We start from the raw sequence: 6,227 nt of genomic DNA on the forward strand, positions 1-6,227 counted from the left end.
AACACTTAAATGAATTCCCTACCCCGCCCAACCCCTTAAGAGAATTATATTCGGGGTCTATTATGACAAAACCTCTTCAAATGGTGAGGATTGAACCTGGCAGGAGACACGCTCAAACGTGTAATATTCAGCACCGGGATCTGGACAGCGCCACCGCTGCTGTCGGCTTGCTCTCTCTTCTGAGCACCAAAAAGCTGGGCTGTTCTGCAGCTGGCCAGCTCCAAGCTGTTTCGCTTTTGACCTGTGTGGCTCCTTTCCTTTAAACAGCAAAACGGGAAAATGGCCGGAAGGGGGTGTGTGGTTAGGTTCATGATTGTGACTATTTGCATCTTGTTCTCTGGAATGAGTTGGACTCAGCTCAAAAGTAAAATTGCAGGGAGGAGAAAGGGAGCCTGCCAGTGTATTTCCTCTGGCTAGGGGAAATTTCTGATTTTTATAGTTCCAAGTGCCTGGGCAGTAATCTAATCTAGGGAGGGGGAGGGGGCGAAGCAAACCGGAAAGAAGGACAGAAGAACAGAAATGTTCTGACAATTTCTTTAAACACATCTTTACACAAATAAGACACCTGGTAATTGAGATGCTGTGGAATGGGCCCAGATGGATAGCTGTACCCTCTGTTCTGTAAATCCACACGTGAGAGTTAATGATCCAGTGAGCTGTCTTTTTTCTGCACATCGTACCAGAGTTGTTGCCTCAGGCTCTTGAGACCGCTTCATTCTGACGGCAGATAGACGCTAACAGCGCACTAGCAAAGCAAGAGAAACCCGTGACAAATTTTCAATGATGGTAAAATATCATCAGAGCAGGAATACGTCTATTCTTTTCTTATTGTTGTTCAAGGAAATCAGATCAGCAGAGTGTTGACCATAAGGTCAGTGTCTCATTAATGAGGCATTTGTCTTAAATGAAGTTTCATACAAGCCTAGAATAAACAGTTGATATATTTACAAAACATTTAATTGATATATTTATTATCAGTGAAATAGGGTAATATTCCAATACACAATATTATTCATACTTTATTCTGAAATTGTTTGGATTTTTGCTGATGGATCTTGCTTGCAACTATTTTTATGAGCTATAGGACAAATGGATTTTTCCAATGCTTGGAGTATAAATGTATTTATGATCCATGTTAACTTATTCACAGCAATGGTGAATTCTGTCCTGATTTGTAGATTCAAGGCCCTTCCAGTTCATATTTTACATCAGGCATTAGAAGAACCAATGATGTATTTTAAGTTGATATTCACAATATTTCTTTGATCTTATAAAGTTATATAATAAATAATATAATTCAGAAACTAAAAAGAACTTGCATCTATTATGAATTATCAAGAGAGTGATAGGCCTTTTATGATTAGTTCCAGCACCCCAGAGAGGCAGTTAATCATTTACTTGGAAAGTAGCAAGAACAAGGCTACTATGAGAACAAAGCAAGAATATGTTTTTATAGATCACCATTCTCTTTAGGCTTAGCAAATATTTAAGCTTTTGTTATTGTAAAATATAATATGAACCTCCATGTATACTAAACAGTATTATTAATGGTTTCTTGCAAAATGAACATGTAAACACTTAGGTAAAAGGAAAGAACATGTCATGATATTCATAATTATGTTTTAAGATTTTCAAAGAAGAGGCAAGAACTAGACATGGTAGTATGCTCTTCTAGTGCCAGCTGCTAGGTAGGCTGAAGTAAGAGGGCCACTTAAGCTAAGCCTGAATAACATAATGAGATTCCATATCAAAATGAAAAGAAAGGGCTAGCAAATAGGTTTGTCATTTCCTAGTTATTAGGTAGACTTACCTACACTAATTGTGTAATCAACTAGGAGGTATTTGGTAACAAATTACAGAAAAAATTGCCTTTAACAATAATTTGACAATGTTTATCAAAAAAAAATCAGGGGCTGGGAATGTGGCTTAGTGGTAGAGTGCTTACCTAGCATTCATTCATGAAGCCCTGGGTTTGATTCCTCAGTACCATATAAACAGAAAAAGCCAGAAGTAGTGCTATAGCTTAAATGGTACAATGTTAGCCTGGAGCAAAAGAAGCTCAAGGATAGTGCCTAGGCCCTGAGTTCAAGTCCCTGGACTGGCAAAATTTTATATATACATACATATACATATGTATGTGGTTTTTTTGCATGGCACACTGAGATAAATTGGAAGAAATTTGAGGGCTGGAACTTGGTGTATGGGACTTGTTGGATATATTTTCTTTCTCTCCTCTTCCTTCTCCTTTCCCTCCCTCTTCTCCTCTCCTTCCCCCTCCTTCTTCCCCTCCTATTCCCTCTCTTTCCCCCTCTCTTTTCTTCTCCCTCTCCCTCCCCTTCTCCCCCTCTACCTTCCCTTTCCCTTTCCTACCTTCCCTTTCCTCTCCCTTTCTCATTCCCACTCCTTTTCCCCTTCTCTCTCCTCCTCTTCCATACCCCTGTCTCTCTCTCTTTCTTTTTGTGACTGGGACTTGAACTCAGAGCGTTTTTTATGCCAATGCTTGACCTTGTCTCCACATGCTACATTTTCTTTATATGATACAGGTATAGGAAAGGAAACAGCATATTTGGGGTAATACACTAAAATTAATTATAGATAACTTTACATTAAGAAATAGGAGTAATATTCTATCAATATAACTTTTGTCTGAGGTTTTATACAATTTCTGTTTCTAATCAAAACATTTTAATAAACAATGATCTTCTCAGACTTTTGATATCTACCAAAAATGAATTCTTTCTGCACAAATAGTGAATAGAATTATTGCTTGTAATCCCACCTACATGGGAAGTAGAGATGGGGAGGGGGGAAGCTGTCTAAGCAAGCCTCAGGCAAAAGGCACAGGAACCTACCTAAAAAAATAAAAGTAAGGGGCTGGGAAGGTAGCTCAGTGATAGAGTGCTTGACTTGCATGCATGAGGCCCTGGGTTCGATTCCTCAGCACCACATAAGAAAAAAGAAAAAAGCCGGAAGTGGCGCTGTGGCTCAAGTGGTGGAGTGCTAGCATTGAGCTGAAGAGCTAAAGGACAGTGTCCAGGCCCAGAGTTCAGGCCCCACAACTGGCAAAAAAAAAAAAAAAGTAAAACAAAAAAATATCTGGGGTAATGACATAAAACATGAGAGTGCTGAATTCACAACCCCAGTGAGATACACACACACACACACACACACACACACACACACACACCCTATAATGAATCAAAATTTCGCAATAGTTGGTTATGTTATTATACAGTTAGTTATTAACAAATTTACAAAAAAATAATTTTCTATGAAGGTGCATATAGATTTAAAGTCCATCTAATCTTTGTATGCCAAGTATTACAAAATAATATTAAAACTACCAAATATACATTTCTCTTAGAGAAGTTTTATGCCAGTACTTGGGGGTTTAACTCAAGACCTGGACGCTTTCCCTTTACTTTTCCGGTGTGTGATGTGTGTGTGTGAGAGAGAGAGAGAGAGAGAGAGAGAGAGAGAGAGAATGAGAGAGAGAGACTCTCCTGTGTGATTTTTCTATCAGGTTGTTAACTTAACAACCTGATTCATGCTCTCCCAAAGCAACCTATTATTTGGTTTAGATGGGCACAAATAGTCACAAAGTCTTTCCTTGTAAAGATATAAATCTTCTCTCATTACCTGCCCCCTACCAAGTGCTAATTTTACCCTATAGTCCACTAAATGTCTTAGTCTCTTTTCCACATTACAGCTGTAGCTCTCCATACTTTGTAGACAGGTTATTATTTCTTGATCTTTTCTATTCTAGGTTAAACATTGCTAATCTTTTTAACCAGGATACTTTTGTATCCTGGTTACTCATGCCTAAATAGGATTTTTTAAACATATTTTCTTTAGCATGACACCTATAAAAAGTGTAGTTTTATAGTTTATCAAATCTATGCTGATCAAAACAGGAATTTTATCTCTCTTAGAAACTTTTCTTTTGCCACAAAAGTCTAAAACAGAGTTAATTTTCTCTTTTCTTTCTTTCTCCTTTTTTTTTGTTGGTCATAGGGCTTGAACTCTTGGCCTGGTCACTGTACCTCAGCTCTTCAGTTCAAGGCTAGTACTCTACTACTTGAGCCACAGAACCACTTCCAGTTTTCTGGTGGCTTATTGAAGATAAGAGTCTCACAGTCTTTCCTGCCTGGGCTAGCTTGAACCATGATCCTCAGATTTCAGCCTCCTGAGTAGGTAGGATTACAGGTGTGAGCCACTGGTGCCCAGTTTTTATTTTTTTCTTAAATTAACATTCCTTCCACTAAAATCTCTATTTGTATTCATATATGCTGCTACTAACTCACATCCAGCCTGACATGAATAGATTTTATGGCTTTGATCTGTACATATGGGAATAAGGTACTTGTGTAAAGTTAGATAGTTTTTTTCCTGAAGTTCAACCTGTCCAGATGTTAGGAATTTTGATTTTGTTATCCAGTGTTTTTTTTCTTATATTTGTTGTTATATATAAATGTCAGCTATCCATTGGTGTCTTCCTTCTGGGTACTAATAAAAATTAAAAATATTAAAATATAATAAAAATTGAAATATAAATTAAAATATAAGGGAGAAAGAAGAGACACCAGGAAATCATCTACAAGTTAAAAGTTGATCTAATAATCAATACGCTTTGGAACTATTCACTAATTTACCTTAACAGATTACAGAAAGATCTCTACTCATGATATAAAGAGTTTGGGTATATAGTGGCTTACAGGAATGACTATGGCTGGCATTAAATTGACTTGCTGTATATTATACTAGGTGCCAGACATCAATATTTCTTCTGTGAGCAATACAATCCAAAATTTTAAGTAATTTGTTCTAAAATTGGTGGTAACCCACTGATGTAGCTCATGAAACTTACCTTCTGTTTGCTTTTGGAAGTAAGAATCTTTACCATTTCAGCTTGAGCACTGATCCTTATTCTATCTTTTAATTGTCTATATTGTTTTCAGTTGCTAATGTAGGTGTCTGTCTTTTAGAATACATTTATTCTTACATTAAAATTTACCCATATTTCCTGCCTCCTCCCTTGTAATCAGGCACAAATGCCAGAATAAGTAATATTGTCTGATACACAATATTTTCATCAATGAAAACAAAATCATTTTGGATGAGTCAAAACAGTCTTGATTGCCAAAGACAGAAATCTAAATCCAAACTAAAACTATAAGCAAGAGAAGGAAAATGTGTTTGCTCACGTGATTACATTGTGGTAATTATGTTGTGATCAAAGAAATATAGAGCTAACCAAGGAAAATGAAGTCACAGACTTCACTAACATTGATGAGTTCTTTTCCCTCATTGCTCCTCCCTTTCTCCTTCCCTTTTTTTCTCTTTCACAATGTTTATACTTTTGTTCCTCTCATTGTTTTGACTCTTGTAAAGAGTGGAGCACATGATAACTGGCATTTTTTGAAACACAGCTTTCCAGTTCATGATACACTCAACATTATAGTCTCAAAGGAGAAAACCCTATGTACAAATCTGAAGCAATGTATTCATTCTGGACCAGTGGCTGGAGCCAGGGCATTGGATTATTTGATTGGTGAGGCATAGACCATGTGACAAATTTGGGGTTTGAAAGTGGGAGGAAGGTGTTCTTCACCATCACTTACCGCCAACACACTTGTGAGGGCAGTTTTCCTGAAAAGAAAGAGTGTGGTGAGAGCCAGCCTCATAATAAAAGAATAAAAAGTGTTTGGAATTATGAACAGTAATCACCATTCCCTTCACTAGAAAAGAAAGCAAGTAATAACTAGACACTGACAGTCTACAATTTCTCATTGTGAATTTTATCTCTCCTTCAGTTCATGCATTTAGGCATCAATCCCAGTTTAAAAGTTAATATCAATGTTGGCTTAATTCAGACAAAATAATATTAATATGACAATCAATTAAAATTATTTAAGATAATTTAAAGTTGACTTGGGTATGATTACAAAAATATATAATTTGCTATTCTAGCTTCTTATTTTTTAAATTTTTATTAGCATAAATTAATTGGTCATTGTGATATTTACACCATGTATATAATGTACTGTGATCAAATTCAAACTCAGGAACAAGACAAGGATGCCCACTCTCTCTACTCCTCTTCAATCTAGTATTAGAATGCCTAGCTACAGCAAGAAGACAAGATGCAGACATAAAGGGGATCCAAATAGGGAAAGAAGAAATAAAACTCTCCCTCTTTGCAGATGACATGATCTTGTATTTAAAGA

The sequence above is a fragment of the Dipodomys ordii genome, unplaced genomic scaffold (genome assembly GCF_000151885.1).
Source record: "Dipodomys ordii isolate 6190 unplaced genomic scaffold, Dord_2.0 Scaffold59, whole genome shotgun sequence".
Classification (NCBI taxonomy): Eukaryota; Metazoa; Chordata; class Mammalia; order Rodentia; family Heteromyidae; genus Dipodomys; species Dipodomys ordii.